The 22,703-nt window shown below is 35.3% G+C and overlaps 1 protein-coding gene across 5 annotated transcripts in view; it reads right to left on the reverse strand.

Moving 5' to 3' along the window:
* LOC101898711 (elongation of very long chain fatty acids protein AAEL008004) overlaps positions 1 to 22,703 on the reverse strand; it is a 103,841-nt gene that overhangs the window by 66,712 nt on the left and 14,426 nt on the right. The window contains exons 1-2 of one of the 5 annotated variants that reach the window (XM_059125285.1): positions 17,486 to 17,633; positions 16,365 to 16,895 (exon numbers count right to left, since the gene is read on the reverse strand). The gene's annotated coding sequence lies outside the window, so the exon portion shown is untranslated. Of the gene's footprint in view, positions 1 to 16,364; positions 16,896 to 17,066; positions 17,403 to 17,485; positions 17,634 to 22,703 lie in introns of those variants that run through there. The other 4 variants (XM_059125283.1, XM_020036244.2, XM_020036245.2 and 1 more) reach the window with 4 other exon arrangements.

A 22,703-nucleotide genomic window follows, 5' to 3' on the forward strand; every position in this document is an offset into this window, starting at 1 on the left:
TCAACGAAATCAGCATAAAAAACAGAAGTTCGCCTTTTGTGTATTTCGGATATCGCCTGTAAATAATGTTGGTATTTTTAAAACAAACAGAAAATAGAACATTTGTTTTCTATTTGTGACCCCTTATAACAGCTGCAAAATCAGGAACATCTTCAAAAGAAATAGGCTTGTATTCTGGCCCTAGCCCCACCTCCATTCTAAATTTCGTGAAGATCGGGCCATAATTGCGACCTGTAGAGTGATTACAAAATAAAATGGACAGACGGACGGACGATTTCGAGGGTTACATAATTTTTGGCCCAATCAAAATTATATTACCGCCAACACATAGTGTTGTAGGGTATAATAAAGCGAGGGCGAAAAATATAAATTTTATGTGTTTGTTTTCTCTTCCAATATATTTTAGTTCTTTAAAAACAAAATAGAAAAATTAAAAATAAATAAAAAACAATCAATTCTTTTGTTATGGATACGGGAATTCAACTGGTATCTAAGATAAGGGTTATGGCTATGGCGTTATGGATATGTCACAAATAGTCAATTACATTATATCTCATAAGATTGGTTTGAACAACTGTTTTATATGGTTATGGCACGTCTAACTGAGCATTATATTGAAACTAAGTTCTCCCCAACTTTTAACTTTCAATTCTCTTAGAGGGTTTTTTTCCTAATGTTTCATAAAACTCTTTCAGTTATTGATTTATCATTTCTTAATTTCCCTTTAAAGTTAGTTTTGTGCTTCATCTTAAAACCTCCTTTATAAGTTTCCAACTGACATTTAATTTCGAGTGTACTCTGTTCCTATTCCGTTCACTTAGTTCATGCACTTGTCACAGCGAGTGAGAAAAAGGGCAACACTTGGAGCTGACCTCTCGAGTGTGACAGAGCAGACACAACCATTTAAGGGGTATGACGACGCTGTCGATTTGTGTATTAAATAACAGCAACAAAAAAACACAACAAACAGCAGAAATACATCATTAAATACTTGTTAGTTTTGTTGTCTGCTCCATAAAAAAATAACTACAACAATAACAACAAATCAACTACTAACTACTTTGATGACAATTTATGAACACTTTCTCAGAGAATAATTTAATTTAGTATCTTTTTTTTTTCTTTATTTACTTTAGCGTTAATTGTAGTAGAAGTGTCTGTTTGGGAATTGCTTTGAGATGGCGAGGGAAGAGAGAGAAAGACAGAGAGAGAGAGAGAGGGACACAGTGTGTGTGTGGGAATGAGAGTTGTAGTGTGGGAGTAACCAGGGATGGCAAGTGTGTGTGTGTTTTGATTTAAAACGAAATTTGTGGGAAATAAGGAAAATAAATACAATTATATATGATTTTGGAAGAAAATCGCATCAAACCTTAATCCTTTTAAATTAAAAAAAGAAAATTAGAAAATATTAGTCGGTTTTGCCGACAGATATATACACTCAGTCAATGTCTGTTTATTTAAATTAATAATGACTTGCATTATGATAATTAAAATGTTGACCCTTTATTGGGATGGTATCGAAGGCGTAGGCCAGTATTTTCCATTTTATATCCGACCCAAGTTTAATAAAAACTATTACAACGTGCCAGATTTAGATTATCGACCACTTCCTTTGCCCTATAGAATATATAACAAATTTTGGAAATTTTTAAAATGTGCATGAGGTTCCATAGTGGATCGATGTATTGCCCTTCGTCTTCTAATAATTTTTTGAAGAAAATCGAACATTTATTTCCAATTTTATGCGAATAATTGTTAATCAAAATTGCAACCTTTTGTGGGGAAGGTAACAAAAAGGGGTGGGCCGCTATATCTCATATTCACATCAAATCTCTGGTTGAGAGAAGAAGAAGATACTCCAAGAAATAGGATTTTTTTTGGAAATTTGCGGGAAGGTACCAAAAAGGAGTTGGCCGATTTGATAAAGATATGGGAATGTGTGAAATTTGAAGACAATCGGGCTCTTGTTTCACATTTTATGAGAGACATAATTATTTAAAATGTTGAATTCCCTCTTCACACCGGATCTTGGGTTAATAAAAATATTGCGGTGTCGGAAATTTGATGAAAATCAAACGCTTATTTCGCATTTTATGAGAGTTATAATTATTCTAAATTTTGACTCTTTGTGAGGGTGGGACCGGAAGGATTGGGCCGATATCTACTATCTTTACAACAGATCTTGTGTTAATCGAAAAATTGAGATGTGACGACTTTAAAAAGAAGTCGTTAATCAAATTTTTTGACGCTTTGTGGGGGAGGTACCAGAAGGAATGGACCGATCTCCACCATTTTTAAAACACATCTTGTTTTGCTAGAAATTTTTAGATGTACTAAACCTGAATGGAATCGTATACTTACTTCAGATTCTATGAGCGTTTCGATTATTTATAAATTTAGAACCCCTTGTGGGGGAGGTACCAAAAGGAGTGGAACGATGCATCCAATCTTGACACTAAATCTTGTGTTAGTAGAAATATTGGGAGGTGCCGACTTTCAAAGGAATCGGATGCTTATTTCGGATTTTATGAGCGTTTCGGTTATTCATAATGTTGACCCGTTGTGGGAGAAGTACCATAAGGAGTGATCCGATATCTACCATCTTCACACCAAGTCTTGTTTTTTAAAGGAATATTGAGATGTGACGAATTTAAAATGAATTGGGTGATTATTACCGATTTTAAGAGCGTTTCGGTTATTCAAAATTTTGACCTGTTGTGGGAGAAGTACCAGAAGGAGTGGTCCGATATCTACCATCTTCACACCAGATCTTGTGTTAATAGGAATATTGAAATGTGACGACTTCAAAATGAATCGGATGCTTTTTTCGAATTATATGAGCGTTTCGGTTATTCAACATTTTGATCCTTTGTGGGGGAGGTGCCGGAAGGAGTGGACCGATACATCCCATCTTCACACCAGATCTTGTGTTGATAAAACTACAGCGAAGTGTGAAATTTGAAGACTTCCGGATTCTTACTTCACATTTTACAAGAGTCATGAATAAAACAAATGTCGACCCTTTGTGTAAGTGGTGCATGATGGAGTGGGCTGATATTGTCCATTTTCATACCTGACCTAGAACTGATACAAATATTAGAATTTGCAAAGTTGGAGCAAGATCGGATTTTTCTCTCTCTCTCTCTCTCTGTACAGTAAAATATTTTCTTTTAAAATGTTCACCTTTTGTGGGTAAGGTACCAGAAGGAGTGGACCGATATTACCCTTCTCCGACCTCGATCTAATTTTGACAATAATATTACGATGTACCAAGTTTGTGCCAAATTGGAAACTTCTTTCGAGAGTTATTGTGCGCAACAACCAGACAGACAGATGAACGGACGAACATCTCTAGATCAACTCCAAATATCCTGAAAAGGATTTCGTCCAAAGATTTAGGGTCTAAAAGCGTTTTTTTTTTCCATAAGGCACTTTTTAAAATGATATATACTCTTAAAAAAAAACAATCTTATTTTTTTTTTCTATGCCGCTCGAATAGGAGCGAGTATGCTTTGCTCATTTTCGAGTGGGAGTAAAATTCGCTCGATGTCGAGTAGGCTCGAATACGACTGAGTATATTTTCCTCGTTTATGAGTGGGAGCAAATTTCGTTAATAATGGAACAGAGCCTCTTCTTGCTGAGTAGTCTTTTGCTTTTTGTCATACCACTGTTGTTTTTCTATGTATGTATATTTATCTGTACCAGACCACCACTTTCAGTCCAGATTTGCTCGCTATTAAATGGTAGTAAAATATACTCCCAAGCGTAGGTGCTCCAAGAGTAACAATTTTAAATGATGTTTACTCTCCACTCTGTTTATTCTCTGTGGTAGCACTCGCAAGTTTTCCATGTTTGAAAAATAAGAGTGAGAGTCAAAATGTTCGAAAGACAGTAAGATTTTGATCCTATTTTGTATAATGATACGAAAATGAATGGGAAGGCAAAAAAAAACGGTTGAGTATGCTTTGCTCATTTTCGGGTGGGAGTAAAATTTATTGTAAATCGAGCAGGCTACAGAAAAGATGGCAAAGAGATTGTAGCAGTAGACTATGTTTTTGCCAATGTAAAGGTAAGATTGTCCCTTAGGAGCATATCGACTCGTTTCCGTCTCTGTATTTTGACTAAATATTATGGGGTCGTAGGCAAATATTTTAAGTTGTTGAATTACTATACCCTCAATTTTATGGCAAGGCTCATAAAGACACACATTTCTTCGTTGGCAACAAGAAATGAAAAAAATTCATAAAAACCAATATCAAAACTTTTTCATTCAACAGATATCAAATGTGTTATGTAAACCCCCCGAATAACTTGAAATACAAAGAAGTCTCAAAAAAAGAGGGAGGGATTTTCGAATTAATAATAAAATAAATCTCTGAAATTTTAAAATCTAACCAAACTGGATAGAGCAGATAGCGGACTGTATGATTAACCAGTATTATCTATGAATGTATGACCAACCTCAATGATTCCATGATTCCAACCTGGCCAGCCAACAGTTAGTCAGCCATTCAACGACAAAATAAAGTAGTGACGTATTTTTTCACTTCCTTTATTTCGTTTTTATTGGCAATAATGCGTCAGTGAGTACAAACTTTTTTTATATATTAAAAAAAAAGTAACAAATCAAAAAAAAAAAAAAAAAAAAAAGACGACAATCTACGCAATTGCCAAGAGATGGCAATTATCGAGTCATTCGTCATCATTGTTACTCGGCTGTAATCGCCAAACACTTGACTGCATGCCCATATGTATGGGTGTCTATATGTTTGGTTTTCTTTTTTAGAAAAAAATGTCTCCCAAAACCCATTACCACCACTAAACACCAATGCATGCCTGATGTCCCAATGACGACGACAACGTCTTTACAACGAAATACAGACCCCGCTGATGACTTTGAATTTTGGGTTACGTCAAACATCCATTGCATCCGAGAGTCATTAGCATCATCATCATCATAATCGTCGTCATCATCATCATCATTGTCAGTAGGCCAACAAAAATGTGATGCGGTAACGACACACCTCATCCCCAGCCCCTTGAAATAAATGGTTTGCCGCAACGCCATGGCAAAAGCATTGGCAACAGCACCTGTTTCAAAGCAGAGATAGAGAGAGAAATGTTTTTTTTTTTTTTTTTTTTTTTTTTTTTTTGTAAATTTCCTCACACTCAGATGAATCAAAGTCGGATGGCTATTGACTCATAGACAATTGCCGTGAATTTAAGCGTGTTAGGGAATTTTTTCGATTTGGTTGAAAATCAGATAAAGAAATTAATAATTCCATTGTAATTTAATCACGCATGTGCATATAACAGACATATTGGGAAGGGATAGAGAGACTTTAGTGGAGTTTAGGTTCAAGGACTAACAAATTTGGTAATGGAATGGAATTCAAGCGTGATAGTGTGATTTCTATATATTCGGCCTGAAAACCACAAGTGGCTATCGTTAGAGAACTCCAGGATTAAAATGTGAATACATCTTTTGTGTCTCGTACCATCGCTCGTTACCGTGATACTGGTAGAGTAGCCCGACGTCAAGGAAGTGGATGGAAGAAAACAGCAACATCTGCGGAAATGGTCCGAAGAGTAAAGAAGCGAGTTGATCGAAACCCGCGTCGCAGTGGCCGAAAAATGGCTTGTTAACTGCAAATATTGAAAAATGAGCTCGGAGTTAAGCCATTGAAATTCCAAAAAGTGCAAGAACTTACACCGCAACAGAAAGAAAATAGACTCAAAAGAGCTAAACAGTTGCTCCGCTTGGTCGAAAGTGGTAAACTGCCGAATTTGGTTTTCTCCGATGAGAGAACATTCGTTGTCCAGCAGTTTGTAAACAAACAAAATTATCGTGTTACTTGCCAAAGAGGTCAGCTGAAAATGTGCACCTTCGGTTGGCCACCAGAACTCAAGCGCCGGCCATGGTGATGGTGTGGGCCGCCACAACAGCCGATGGTCGCTCTCCGCTCGTATTTATCGACCGTGGCATCAAATTATCGCGAAAATATTCTGGAGGGTGTATTAAAGCCTTGGGCAAACAAACATTTTGGCCGCAGATCTTGGACATTTCAACAGGACTCAGCACCATCGCACTTAGCACGTGCCACCCAACAATGGTTTCAAAAAGATGATCCTCGTTTCATTTGCAGCGCACAATGGCCACCAAGATCTCCGGATACCAATCCGTTGGACTATTGTGCCTGGAGTACCAAAGTGTCCACTAAAAGGTACCAAAGTGTCGATCACCTCAAGCAAGCGCTTCGCCGGGATGGGCCAAAATACCGCAAAGCAACATTCGGGCAACGTGTGACGGTTTCATTGGCCGTTTGAAGGCCATAATTCATGCCAAAGATGACCAATTCGAACAAATATAAACTTATTCTAAAATTTGATGCTATTTCCGACATTTTTTGCTTTCATTCATTAAAATTAAAAAAAAATTACAAATTATGGCGCTTCATTTTGTTGCAGTTTTTTTCATCTCACCATGTATACGAGGAAGTTGAGCTGCGTACGAAATTTTTTGTCATAGGCTGTAGTACCCATTACGAACTTTTAATACGCAACGATTCCGATGAACAATGTCGTTGAAATCATCAAAATACCGAATATCTGGCGGTACCATTATATGGGGGCTATACGAAAACGTGGACCTGCATAAGTAATTATATGTCATAGCCTGTAGCACCCACTAACATCTTCCAATACGACATTTGAAATGATTCCGGAGAATAATATCCCTAAAATCATCAAAATACCGAATATCGGTAAATCGTCAAAGTACCGTTATATGGGGGCTATACGAAGACTTGAACCTGCTTTGGACCAAATCCGTTTCAGGATATTTCGAGTCGATCTAGTGATGTCCCTCTGCCTGTCCTGCAGGCTGGTGCCTGCATAACTCTCGAAGGGAGTATCCGATTTAATCCAAACTTAGTACATTGCAAAATTATTGTCAAACTTAGATCGAGTTCGAAGAGGGGCAATATATCGGTCAATTCCTTCTGGTACCGCAAACACAAAATGTCAACATTTTCAAAGAAAATAATTTGCTGCACAGAAAGAGAGAGAGGACAATCCGATTTTGCTCCATCTATGCAAATCTAAAATTTTAGACTTATATCTCAATTCGTTCGAAAGATAGCGTCATTACGACAGCCAGACAGACGGACATTGCTAAATCGATTCGGAATTTTACGTTGATCCAGAATATATTCTTTCTATATTCTTTGTAGGGTCTATCATGAGTATTTCTGAGAGTAAAATCTTATTCTCTTATTCTGAGAGTAAAATCGAGCGGAAAAATTCTGTTTTGTGTTTCTTTCAGGAAACCGTTTCTTATGTGGCTGTAGCTTGCTATCTTCGAACCAGTGGGTTGAGAAAATACAATAAAAGTAGAATCTACTCTATTTCAAGTAAATGTTACTCGCGCCCTAATATGAGCAACGCCTACTCGCTCGTTAATCGAGCCGCATAAAAATGAAATCGAGTAAGAGCGAATATACTTTGCTCGTTTTCGAGTGCTCGAATCTAATTTAAACGAAAATTTCACACTCATGTTAAAAAATGATTCTTGAAATTTATTCATTGGCCGTTGAGAACAGTTTGGCAGCTACTTACTTCCTGTAATAGGAACATATTAAAATAATGGGTTCGGATGTAGCTTTGTAAGTAGTTACCAATGCCAAAAATAATAAGATTCTTAGCTGGATCCGGATATATTTTGGAAACCGATTTCAAGTGAATGTTACTCGCGCACGAATATGAGCGATGCCTACTCGCCGTTATTCGAGCCGAATAGAAAGACTGATTATTCTCGATTTTCTTTTTTTTTTACTCGCAGGGGTTTTAGCGAGAATTACTCTCAAGTGGAATACAGTGAGAGTACGCCTGGGAGTGAGAAATGAAATCGAGCATACCCAAAGTTACTCGAATAAGAGCGAAAAAAATCCGCTCGAAATCTGATTTAAACGAAAATTTAAGACTCATATTTAAAAATGATTCTTGAAATGTATTTATTGACTATTAAGAACAGTTTGGTAGCTACTTACTTCGTATGATAGGTACATATCAAAATAGGGAGTTCGGATGCAGCTTCGTAAGTAGTTACCAATGCCGAAAACAATAAGATTCCTTGCTGGGGCTGCATGCATTTTATATTTGTTGTGGCCAAAAAATAACTACGTGTTCGACTTGTTCTTCCTTAAATTATGGATAAGTAATCTGATTTGTAACAAATTTATGTTTTTTAAATCTGTTTCATTAAAAAAATTTTCTTATTTATTTTTTTTTATTTCCTTGTGTTATAGGAAATTTTTAAAATTCAATTTCAAATGACTTTTGATTTGTATCTTCATCTTGTAATCGCATTACAACAGAGGAATATTTTTTCTTCAATTAAATTTAAATAAATTAATTACAAATGTAACTATTGGAGTAAACACAATGTTCAAGCACAAAGTTATATTTATAACATTTAACAATTGTTGTTCCTACTGTTTTTTTTTTTTTTTTTTGATTTTATTAAAAGAATTTAATTATTTGTAATTTATGTTATGTAGCCAGTAAAGTCAACAATTACTCAAACCTCTGAGGTGGAGTGAGAAAAGGTTACAGACATGTAAATGAACTTTACAGAAATCATGATAAGCTTCGATAAAGTAAATATTTTCTAATGAATAATTAATGCCACTAATAACCAACGATTTGTAATAATTTTTTTGTTTCTTAATCGGATACGTCAGAGTGACGAGAGAATAGGAAATTATTATGAAACAACAACGCCATGTAAGGGTAACGAAAAAAAACCTCTACTCTGACGTATGTATGTGGTTATCTTGTAATCGTTATGAACGGAATGTTTTTTTCGTTACTAACTTCCAACTAAGCTTTCAGGTAATCGTTAGGAACAACTACTTTGTTATTTGTTTTCAAAAAAAATTATATTTATTAAAACTTTATTAAATGGCTTATCTTATCGTCTGTGTGATGTTTTTGGGGGATTTTCATTTAGACACTTGGGAGGGATATCGTAAATCTTCGACCATGGTGTCTGGTTAATTCATTTGGCGTTATCTCGTCTGAAAACTGTTTTAAGAAGTAAATAATTGATAAATATGCCAGTAGGCTATTTAATTTTTTTTGGTTGAAAAAAAAAATAATCTGAAGTGTTTTCTTTTTCAAATTGGAACAGGTGTCACAGAAGATAAGTGGATTATTCATAAATTCAGTTTACCATCAAAAAATGAAGGGAAATTGAGAGTATTTCCTAAAAACGGAATAATTAAAATGCCTTTTGTTAAAAAAACTCCGTAAACACGATGGAAGGCAAGGATAAAATCAATATTCAGTTGCAATTATTTAAATAAGTTCGGTTCTGTGATATAGGCTTAAGTTCTGCTGCAATATTTTTATAACATCAGCCATATGGCTAGAGTGGGCCAAAACATGCCTCATCCAAAAAATGGTTTTAGACCCTAGGTCTCTTTGGACCAAATCCGTTTCAGGATATTTGGAGTCGATCCACCGATGTCCGTTTGTCTGGCTGGTTGGTATGCACGATAACACTCAAAGAAAATATCTGATTTGGTCCAAACTTGGTACATCGTAATATTATTGTCAAACTTAGATCGAGTTCGGAGATGGGCAACATAAGTCCACTCCTTCTCGTACCTCCCCACAAAAGGTCGAAATTTTCAAAGAAAATAATTTACTGCACAGAAACAGAAAGGATAATCCGATGATGTTCCAACTTTGCAAATCCAAATACCAGCATCAGTGCTGGGTCAGGTGCGGAAATGGGCAATATTGGTCCTCTCTATCAAGTACCTGCTCCACAAAGTGTCAAAATTGTGAATAATTGTAACTCTTAAATATGTGATGAAGGAGTTCGATTGTGTTCATCATCAGAATATTTTTATTATCCCAAGCTCTGATGTGAAGATTACATATATCGGTTCACTCCTTCTGGTACCTACCTCACAAAGGCTCAACATTTTGAATATTCATGAAGCTCATAAAACACGAAATTAACATCCGATTCCATTTAGACCTGTCACATCTCAATATTTCCATCAACAAAAGATCTGTTATAAAGATGGTAGAGATCGGACCATTCTTTCGGGTACCTCCCACACAAAGTGTCAAGGCTTTGAATAGACAAAACGATCCGAAATTAGCATCCGGTGGTCTTCTTATGTCACACATCTTAATTTTAATTTTCGATAACAAAAGATCTGCTGTTAAGAAGGGAAATATCGGCCCACGGCTTCCGATACCCCCCTACAAGGCGTCAAAATACTGAATATCCATTCAGACTTGGTACATCCCAATATTTTCATTAACACCTGATCTGTTAGAGAGAGAAGATGTTAGAGATGGTAGAGATCGGACCATTTCTTCTGGTACCTCCCACATAAAGGGTAAAAGTTTTGAATAACCAAAGTGATCATAAAATCCGAAATAAGCATCCTGTTTTCTTCATATTTCACACACAGCCAATTATTTCTACTAACACAAGATCGGTTATGAAGATGGTAGAGATCAGACCATTTCTTCGGGTACCTCACCCACATAGGGTTTACGATTAAAAAAAACTCATAGAAAGCGAAATAAGCATTTAGCTCTCTTCAAATTTCACCCATCCAAGTATTTTTGCTAACGCCAGATGTTGTGAAGATGATATCTATATATGGAATATCGAATTTATGATTTCGGATAAAAATCGATTTCCTTCAAATTTTCCACATACCATTATTATTTTTATCTGTATTAGATGAATAATGAAAATGATGTTCGGCACTGTAAATATTAAATAATTCATTTATCTCCAAAGTAGAAATGTATGCATGTGTATTTCATCAAAAATGCACCCAAAAGAAAAAGCAGAGCCACAAATAAGCGACAGAGGAAGGAAATACAATAACGAAAAACGAAACGATTACTGACATAATTTCAATAAAAGTCAACACCCCCTCCCAAACACACATACACACACAACAACATCACTACTTAAAAGAAAAGACAAAAATTTCTAAAAAAAAAAATGCAAGAAATACCAATAAAAGTAAAAGTCACCAGCCAGCTAGCCATCAACCTGGCTGAATGAGCAGACTAAGCTAGCCAGCCATGAGGATGATGATGGTATGGCAACAAACATGCATTTTGTTTAAATACCATTATTCACTTGTTTTTGTTGTCGCAGTTTGTTCTTTTGACTTTCGTTTTACTGATTTTTTTTTTTTTTTGTGTAAACCATTACCAATTCTACTTTAGTCATCAAATTATTATTAGTAAAATTACGTACAGCGGACTATTTTGGTGGTTAGTGTGGTCACCAGTGTGCATTGCTTTTTTTTTATAGAAGTCTATTTGAACATTTTATTGTGATGTATTAGGAAGGAGAGTTTATTAATTTAAAGTCTGAGTTATGAGTATAGGCCTTATGGTCCTTGAGAACAACGCAATTTCTAAGAACACAATTTCTGGAAGAATACATTCTCAGACAAAGGAAAAATAGTCCACTATACCAGATTCACATCCATTCAACAGGAAGAAACAGGGGTTATCTGAATCGGAGTGAGCTGTTTTATATCTTACCGTATTAGAAAATATTAATTCCAGCCATATACGGTAAAAATATCGTAAGCGTCTTGAAACACCAATATTAGGACGAGAACTCTAACAGGTGCCTATATCATAATATGGACTTAAGCCGAGTAAAGCCATATAAAGATTTATATTGAATCTACATAAAGTATATAACTTGGATTAATCGCTAAGGGCTACGTTAACATAAATAAGACAGAATCCCCGACCACCAAATGGACGAACAATATGACATATTAGCAGAGAGCTCAACCAGAATAGGCCATGCAAAAGAATAGTTAGGGTGGCGCTAGATCTATCAAAAACTTTTGATATTGTCAAGCACGTCCTACTGTCTGAGGACATTGAGCCCTTTGGGTCGTCAACTACATGTGTGGACGCCAGTCGTTTGTGGAATTCTGAAATAAGAAGTCGAATTTGCGTAGGATGAAAGAGTGAATTTACCAAGGAGGGATGATATCTAACACTATAACCTTTACATTTTTGCCATTTCATGCCCTCCAGGCGGCATTGAGTTAATAACAGATGCAGGTGATTGTATTTGATGATTATATTTTTCAAAAATTTTAAACCCTATGTGAGAAAGGTGTCCGAAGGAATTGTCCGATCTATATATTTATAACAGATCACAATTCCGAAGGAATTGTCCGATCTATACCATATTTATAACAGATCATGTGTTTATGGAAATATTGAGATGTGCCAGGTCTGAATGGAATCGGATGTCAATTTCGTGTTTTATGAGCTTCATGAATATTCAGAAAAAATGGACCGATATACTCCAACTTCACACCAGACCTTTGGTTAAAAAAAATATTGTGATGTGTGTAATTTGACGATAATCGGATACTTACATCACCTTTTTTAAGAGTTATAATTACTCAAAGATTTGAACCTCTGCCGATATTGTCGATTTTCGCACCTGACCTAGCACTGATGCAAATATTAGGGTTCCCAAAGTTGCAGCAAAATCGGATTATTCGATTCTTTTTGTACAGAAAAATTATTTTCTTGGAAATGTTGACATTATGTGTGGGTGGTACCAGAAGGAGTGGACCTATATAGCCCATCTCCGATCTCGATATTAGTTTGACAATAATATTACGATGTACCGAGTTTGGATCAAATCGGATACTCCCTTCAAGAGTTATCGTGCGCACCAGACAGACAGACGGAGGGACGGAAGGACATCGCTAGATCTACTCCAAATGTCCTGAAACAGATTGGGTCCAAAGAGACCTAAGGTCTAAAATCGTTTTTGTAGCCATATAGCTGAGGGTATAAAAAACCTTCCCAATCACCATCATCTGAAGGATAGACAAACTCCGCCCAGGCAAGTAAGGACAGACCTTCATGATCGAGGGAAAAGGAGAGAGAGAGAGGCACAGAAAGCAACAGGCCTTTCAATCAGTGCATAACTAATTTGAGAGTAAGTGTATGAGAGTAACTAAGAATTTATAATCAAAACGAAAAAAAAAGAAGAGAGAATAGGCAGACAATATCTATTACTGGTAAAACTACAATATTTTATAAAAAGAATATTTTGGAAATGAATTTTGCATTTGCAATTTAATTTACTTTTTTTATATAAATGAATTCAAACCGAAATTTTTATCGAAGTTTATACATTTTTTAAAACCGTTCTTCTGAGGGGCAAAAGTCCAAAACCATTTTTGCTGGGAGAATAACGCATAGCATATAATGAGTGGAACTGTCATCCATATTAACCCATCTAAAGCTTAAAAATTGCCACGATATACCAGTTTCAAATAAATTAATATTTGTGAATAACTTTTCGTTTCTGGAATCTGTGAAAGCATGTGATGAAGACATGCATACCTTCTGAACCAGTTGACCATTTACATTTTTTTTTCTTTTTTTTAATTTTTAATAAAATTTATTTTTTGTGGCTGAATGCCTAAATGAATATGCATATCGACAAATTAATAAAATCTCGTTATGTAGAAGAAAGAGCTGCCACAAAAATGGAAAATTACTTTTAAACGAGTTTTTTAAAAAAGTTGAATTTTATTACCATTTTTAACCGAAAAATAAAACGTAATTTTATATAAATTCAATAAATTTTATTATTTAAAGGTTAAAAAGATAATTGGGATATCTTGCATTAAAATTTGGCATAAACAATAGAAATAAATGCTTTATAATACAAATTTCGAATATTAATTTTATTGGTACCTATTCCATATAGTTTGCAAAGAACATTATCCAAATCATTATAGACATTTGTTAAAAAAAAAAAATTCTTAAAGCAAATCCAGTGGTAAAAAATAGTTCGAAATTTATTAATAATGCTGAGCTAAGTATGGTGACATTTAAAAGAAACAAAAAAAAAACCAACAAGTCTTTGACCGAATTAAAGAGATTTGTATTTTTCGGTGTTGTTTTTTTTTTTTTTTTGTTGTTGTTGCTGGGCCAAAATGTTTTTCGAATATTAAACAGGTTATGGGAAAGTTTATTCGAAATATCCAATTTAGGCACGTTGTAATGATATGCATATGATTAGCATCTAATTAATAATTTCAGTTCAGTTCATTTCGTTGCGTTTTTGATTTGATTTTATTTCTATTTCTCTGAAGGGGGGGCTTTTGGGACAAGAAATAAACATAGCCAGAGGGCAAAAAAACAGAACTGGTTCCATTTATTTTTTTTTTTTTGAAATATAAACAACAAATTTATAAATTGGTAGATTTTTTGTAAATCCAGACATACATACATATTTTAGCATTATTTATCCAAATCTCCTTAAATATATGGAAAAATGTTTTAGAATTTCTTTTTACGCTTCAGAAATTGTGGCTTTAGGGGTGATATTGAGAAATTTTCTATTAAGGATTAATCGGTTGATCTTTTGTATATAGTAAGAGAAGTTCTGCAGATCTTAAGCTAGGTGTTATCTTTGTTTGAGATGTGGCCGTGGTTAGGAAATATGTCTTATATTTGTGCGAAAAGTACTTAATGGTACAAAATTTTGTATTGGGTCAAGAGATAGGGCTAAAATTATCAAATTTTATATTGAGGTCTCTGTTGGTATCCAGAATTGAGATATGGAAGTTTTTTTGGGAAATCTGTACGATAATATATCTGTGTTTGAGTTTTGGCGGTGGTTTGGAAATTTGATCTTTATTTGTACGAAAAGTACTAAAAATTATTAATTCGGTATTGGGTGAAGGAATAGAGCTGAAATCTTGAAATTTGATATGTATGGCACTGTTGGTGTCTGTGGTTAAGAAATGGATGTGGTTGGGGAGATGTGTACTATAATTGTTAAAAAAGTACTAAGAGGCACTAAATTGGGTATTGAGTGAAGCAATGGAGCTGGAATCCTCTTGGAAATCTGTACTACAATTGTACGAAAAATACTAAGTAATTTAGTTATTTGAAGGGAAGGAGCTGGAACCCCGAAGTTTGATGTATATTTTACTGTTGGAGTTTAAGATTTGGCGGTGATTTGGAAATGCGTCCTTTATTTGTACGAAGAGTATAAAATGGTACCAAATTTGGTATGGGGTAAAGGCATAGGGCTAAAATCCTCAAATTTTATATTGAGATCTCTGTTGGTGTCTGAAATTAAGATATGGAGGTGGTTTTGAGAATCTGTACTATAATTGGTATTGGCCCAAGAGATAGGGCTAAAATCCTCAAATTTTATATTGAGGTCTCTTTTTGTATCTGGAATCAAAATAATGTGCTTTTGGGAATGTGTATTGTACCAAAAGTACCAAATAGTACTAAATTTGATATTTAGATAACACTTGGTATCTGATGTTGAGAATTGGCGGTAGTTTGGAAGCTTAATCCTCAAAATTGTATATTGAGGTCTCTGTTGTTATCTGGAATTGAGATAGGAAGATGTGGTTTTCGAAATGTGTGCTATAATATATCTGCGTTTGAGTTTTGGCGATTGTTTTGGAAATTTGACCTTTAATTTGTACGAAAAGTACTAAATTTGGTATTGGTGATAAAGTAGCGGGCACTTGCTAATATTTGATACGACATTAACCCTAGGTAGGCTTTCGAATTTAAATGTTTTTTCAAGCTTCTGTTAGGTTTGACATATTTATATCTATAACCCATTGATGATAATTGGACCAAAAATTATCTTTAAAAATTCGATTGTGGGTTAAAAATATACTTTTCGAGATTAAAAAGGAATTTTGAGCGGAGTATTGAAAAAAGCTTTGGAAAGGGGTATAGATTTTAGATACCCCCACCAAAAGGAACTTTCCAACGCAAATACACGCGTCTTTAATTTTTTGCCTTCTCTTTCATAATAAGTGGCGTTTTTCATCAACTAAATAAATAGACTCCGAATGTAATTCTATGCAGATCATCAAAAAGAACTATAGCTCTATCCTATCGTTTTCTTTTGCCTGTTACAAATGCACAAAGACATAATACCCTGACCACCCTGTGGTATAGGGTAAAAAAAAAACTTTCCAAAGACAGAAAACCTGATCGAAACTAAAATCCGCCAAAACTCACTCAAATGGAACTTAGCATAGCTACCAAATGTGTATTTTTAAATTCTAATAACTATTTATGTATGGAAGTAGGTTTATTTGTTTTTTCTATACTTTTTTTTTTTTTGTATACCTGCCAACAATTCTGCTGATTCACTGAACTCTTGGTGAGTTTTTTTTTGTCTCTTTTTCTTAATCATAGAACATTCTAAAGACCATTTCGGTCCGGTCTGGCTGTCTATTTTTTTTTTTTGCTTAATTGATTGTGAAAATATTTACCTTTTTCTTTTCTGTTTAAGTTCGGTTTTTTTTTTTTTGCAAAAAATCCAAAACGGTGTGAATTATGACGAAACGCAGCAGCAAATCGAACAGGACGTTGGGACACAATTGAAAGACTGTCTTCTGATCGGTGATGGATGCTGAGAGTCGAGCTTTTGTCTTTTGTACTATTTTTCAACGTTGTTTGTTGGGTTTCCAATATATTGTAAATATATTTTTTTTGTTTATTTTTTATTTCTTCTATTTTTTTCTCTCTATTTTTTTAAATATATTTATTTTTGTTTTTTATATCTAATTTGTGTTTGCGTGTATTTGTATGTGAGGTTGTAATCACTTAATAATCGGTGTAGTGGGATTTTGAAGCATTTTTGTAAGTCTTTTTTTTTTTCTTTTTTTGAAGATTCCAGTAATTTTTTTTATTTTATTTTGTTTTTTTTTTTTTTTCTATTTTTAAACTATTCCAAAAAATAAATTTTGTAAGCGTTATCGTTTGGTTTTCTTTTATTTTTTACTGTCGTTGGTTAATCAACACTGAAATTATAGGGGAGATGGAAAGAAGAGATGATGAATTAGCAAAGGAAAGATAGGTCACTTTTTTTTTTATTATTTTTTTAAATTTAGTTTTCATTTAAAATTTTTTTAAATATTTTTTTATTTTAATTTTTTTCACAAAATCCAAAAAAAGAAAATATAATTCTTTACATTTCCAATTGTATCCGGCCGTACAAAAATTAATGTTTATTTTTTTCAATTATTTTTTCTTTTCGTTTTGGCGGCTATTGTGTTTTTAAGCGTTTAAGTTTCACAACACAACAATGAATGTCAACGTTAGGCGTGCGACTAAATATTGGCGAGTTAAGCCATTTAGCTAAGCTAAGTTTAAACTTTAAACGAAACAACGGCGACGCAGACGCCAACAGTGAAGGCAGCGATGCAACAGCGACGCACACAAAGACGACAAATGTCTTGGCTGGGTTGGAAGAAATCACAGCCATGATCGTCAATCATTCTCATGCATGAACACTCTTTTCTCAGTCACTCTCTCTGTCTCTTTGAGTGAGAGCCAGACGTAACACACATGTTTTGTCAACAACAAATAGCCAAACTTTACATTTACGCACCGTTGACGTTAACACTCTCGCGACAAGTGTGACAGGTAAATTGCCTCTTAAATTAACGAAGCTGACGACGACGACGTCAACGTTCTCTGCCCGTTAAAATGGTAAACAGACAGAATCAAACTTATCACCAGACTTTGTTCGGACAACAAGGACAGACGTCGGTCGTTTTTTTGTCGTTGGGATCCAACGAAGAAAAAACAAACCTACCGCTCAGAGTTTCGTTAATTTAAGAACGTCTACGTTTTTTTCTTTTCTGGCTTTTGTTCGATACCAAATATACCTGTGACCAAACGTCTACAGCTCCACTCACATAGTGAACGCCAGGGCATGATCGCAGGCGACTTGAAATGAATATTTTAAGCAACAATTTGGATATGTTTGAACGAACCAGTAAACGAACGAACGACTGACCGACCAACCCAATCATACACACATGCTCAGGTGCAGTCACCAGGCCAAGCAGAGCTAAGCGGGATGGCAGCAGCTTTTCTAGAGGTAGGCAGGCATGATCAGGCAGCCAGACAACAGACAAGAAACAACACCATTCAATTCCAACTGAGATTTCCGTGTAATTATGGATTGACGCAGCAGTCGATCATCATGCCGCAACAAAAAGCAACAACAACAAGCAAATATATCGACATATCTATAGAAACAAAAACAACAAAAATATTAACAAACTGGATTTTCTTTAATCGAACAACAGACAGAAAAAAAACATGATCACCATTTAGAATTGTAAAATGCCGCTGACTCTTCAACGATCGATCGATTGAACTGACGGACCGACTGTTCGCTGACTGCCTAGGTATCAGTTTTGTTTTTGTGTTATGGAATTTACTTTTTTTGTTTTGTTGCTCGCATTAATGCCATGGGGCTTAAGGGGATTCCCTTTCCGATTTATTTACGGAAATACAAAAAAAAAATCAAAAATGAAACGTCTCACATAACTGACACTGAACATTCTTCGATGCTTCGAACAATGTTGCAGGTGATTTGTTTTATTTTTTTTAATTGGAAATTGAAATAGAACTCAGCGGAATTGATGGAAGTCAATATTTGGTTCTGATCAAGTGCACAGAGTGAGAAAAAAATAAAAAATGAAAAAAATGTATATGAACACTAATTTGCATTTAGCTGCCACTCTTTTAAATGCGACTTTAATAATTCTGGACAAACATTAAAAATTGGGTTTTTGACAAAAGTCTACCCTTTGAGTGCCACTCGTTTACGTGCAAGTTTTTAATTTACCTGTCATAAAAAATTATTAGAATTTTTTTTTTTTGAAACAAAAACTCGGTCAACATTGCGCGATGGCGTAACGGCCAGTCCATGCGCATTATTCGTTTTGGGTGCATCGGCTGACCCCATGTAAGGGCTATACCAAAACGTAGACCTTAATTTGGATTTAGCTGCCACTCGTTTAACTGCAACTTTTATAATTCGCACGAAAAATAAAAAAATCGAGTTTCTTCCAATTGTTGACAAAAGTCTATCCTTTAAGTGCCACTCGTTTAAGTCCAAGTTTTTAATTTATCTGCCATAAAAAATTACTAGATTTTTTTTTTTTTTTTGAAACAAAAACTTGTTCAACATATTGCGATGGCGTAACGGCCAGCCCATGCGCATTATTCGTTTTGGGTGCATAGGCTGACCCCATGTAAGGGCTATACCAAAACGTGGACCTTAATTTGGATTTAGCTGGCACTCGTTTAACTGCAACTTTTATAATTCGTACCAAAAAATATAAAAAAACGAGTTTCCTCCACTTTTTGACAAAAGTCTATTCTTTAAGTGCCACTCGTTAAAGTGCAAGTTTTTAATTTACCTGCCACAAAAAAAGTTACTTGATTTTTTTTTTGTTTTAAAACAAAAATTCGTCAACATAGCGCCATGCGCAGTCCATGCGCATTATTCGTTTTGGGTGCATCGGCTGATCCCATGTAAGGGCTATACCAAAACGTGGACCTTTTTTCATTAATTCTTGTTATTAACGTCTCTAAATAATATGAACTCAAAATACCAACATTTGAAAAGATTAAAAAAACGCTAAGTTTGGTCAGGTCGAACTTTGAATAAATGTAGAAATTTTCATAGAAAAAAAAACTTAAAATGCGAAACTTTCAAACAATTCCGGTAAATAAAGTTGCAATCATCAAAATATCGAATATCGGGAGGTACCGTTATATTGTGGGTATACGAAGATCTGGACCTGCATAAGCAACGGATACTATTGTCACGAACTAGAAATATGAAATTTAAAACAATTCGGGTGAATAATGTCGCAAAAATCAACAAAATGCCGAATATAGGTAGCTACCGTAATATGGGGGCTATACGAGAACGTGGACCAGCATAAATATTTTTTCGTCAAATCCTGTAGTAATCAATACGAATTTCGAACACGAAGTTTGAAACAATTCCGATTGGTAATATCGTTAAAGTTATTAAAATGTCGAATATATGGAGGCTATGCGAAGACCAGGACCACAGGTTGTAGTACCCGTTACGAACAGGAAATAGGAAATTTCAAACAATTCCGATAAATAATGCCTTTAAAATCATCAAAATACCGAAAATCGTGAGGTACCATTATATGGGGGCTATACGAAGACGTTGACCTGCACACACAATTTTCTGTCAAAGGCTGTAGAATCTATTTCGAACTTCAAATACCAAACATTTGAAACATTTCCGGTGAATAATGTCGCTTAAATCACCAAAATACCGAAAATCGGGAGGTACCATTATATGGGGGCTATAGAAAGGCGTGGAACTGCACAGGCAATTTTTGTCATAGGCTGTAGTATCCATTACGAACTTCAAATACCAAATTTGAAACGATTCCGGTGAAAAATGTCGTTTAAATAACCAAAATACCGAAAATAGGGAGGTCCATATAATAGTACCTCTATACCAAAACGTGTACCTACATGACCCATTTTCATTACCGAAAGTCCTGCAAACATAATATACATTTGAGTAAAATTGTATCAACCTACTTCATTTCGTTCGGAAGCTAGAGTGATTTCCACAGACAGACAATCAAACGGAATGACAAACTTCAATACCCTCTATACTACGGTGGAGGGTAAAATTATGTTTGGGAACTAGTGTACTAAATTCGGTTCTATTTGGGTTTGGTTCAACGGTCTCTGCTGGTGGGTAGGGCTAAGATAAAGAGGTGGGTCTGGAAATGAGCTCATCAAGCGTACGAAAGGTACTAAGTGTTACTATATTTGGCATTGCGTAAACGGAGACTGCCTGAAATCTGAAATTAGGCATTAGGTCACTGTTCTTGTGTAGTGGTGAAACTTAGAGACGGTTCTGCAAATACGTACTCAAAAATTACAAAATTGTACTAAATTTGGATAAGGGATTAAGTCGGAGGTCTAAAATTTGGCATTAGGATCATGGCGTGAACTAAATAGTTATGACTTCAGTATTTGAGGAAGGAATAGACTAGAAATTTGAAATTCCATTCGGCAATGATTGAAAAATGAGCTCGGGGTAAAGCCATTGAAATTCCAAAAGTGCAAGAACTTACACCGCAACGGAAAGAAAATAGACTTAAAAGGGCGAAAGAGTTGCTTCGCTTGGACGAAAGTGGTGAACTGCCGAATTTGGTTTTCTCCGATGAGAAAACATTCATTGTCCAGCAGTTCGTAAATAAACAAACTGATCGATACTTGCCAAAGAGGTCAGCTGAAAATGTTCACCTTCGGTTGGCCACCAGAACTCAAGCGCCGGCCATGAGTTCATGTGTATTTTGGAGGAGTTACAACCGGAATAACAAAATTAATATACCCTCCATAATTTGGTGGAGGCTACCAACAAATTCGATCTTCGAATCAATAATTGCAGAATCAAAAAAACTTAAAACATCGTTGAAGTCGAGCCTCCCCTCGGAATTTTAGCTTACAACACAAATAAATGTGCTCCAACTTTTCATTACACTTTCGTTAAAGCCTATATTCATGTATCCACCTACATTTTGGGTGCCGACGCTAGCTATAATTACCGACAACGCTGTCGCCACCACCACCTCCGAACATGTGCTCTAGAATATTTGACCACAAATCTCTAATTTTGAATCATTTCCAGTAACAACCGCAACAACAATAATAAAAACGAGTACACACAGCTTCCAAATAGCCACAGCCGCATTACCTTTGAGTTTACCCCACCCCCTTGGCAGCCAATGTGCCTCAAATACAATTCATTTGGGTATTTTAATCAAAAGCAACGACGACACAGCCGCCGACATCAACAACAACAAGATTTCATTTATTGCGAATAAAAAGGCCGGTTGTGGGTCGAGGAACGTCCGTCCAGATTCAAGTGAAATATTGAGCTGAGAGAAAGACATAAAATCTACTGTAATAATAAAAAAAAATTGTTTATTAAGATTTTAGAAAAAAAAAAAAATGTGAATATATTCTCACACATGTGTGTGTGTAAGCACGTGTGATCGCAAAAATGTATGGAAATTCAATGACTGCCTTACATTGGATTATTATATATTTTTATAAAGTCAGAAATATGTCTGCAGAGGGTATATATCATTTGATATGGCCAAAATGTGCCTCATCCATATAACGGTTTTAGACCATAGGTTTCTTTGTACCAAATTCATTTCAGGGCATTTGGAGTCGACCTATCGACGTCCATCCCTCCGTCCGCCTGTCTAGCTGGCACGCACTATAACTCTCGAAGGCAGTATCCGATATGATCCAAACTTGGTACATCGTAATATTATTGTCAAACTTAGATCGAGTTCGGCGATGGGCAATATCGGTCCACTACTTCTGGTACCTCCCCCACAAAATGTCAACATTTTCAAAGAATATAATTTACTGCACCGCGAGAGGAAGGATAATTCGATTTTACTCCAACTTTGCATATCCTAATATTTGCATCAGTGCAAGGTCAGGTGCGAAAATGAACAATATCAGTCCACTCCGTTAGGTACCTCCCCCCCAAACGGTGAAAATTTGGAATAATTATCACTCTTATAAAATGTAATGTAAGAGTCCGAGTGTCTTCAAATTACACACATGAAAATATTTTTATTAATCCAAAGTCTGGTGTGAAGAAGAAATATATCGGTACACTCCTTCTGCTACCTCCCCCCACAGAGGGTCAAAGTTGTGAATATTCATAAAGCTCATAAAACACGAAATTAATATCCGATTCCATTTAGACTTGGTACATCTCA

This window comes from Musca domestica, unplaced genomic scaffold, assembly GCF_030504385.1.
Source record: "Musca domestica strain aabys unplaced genomic scaffold, Musca_domestica.polishedcontigs.V.1.1 33, whole genome shotgun sequence".
Taxonomy (NCBI): Eukaryota; Metazoa; Arthropoda; class Insecta; order Diptera; family Muscidae; genus Musca; species Musca domestica.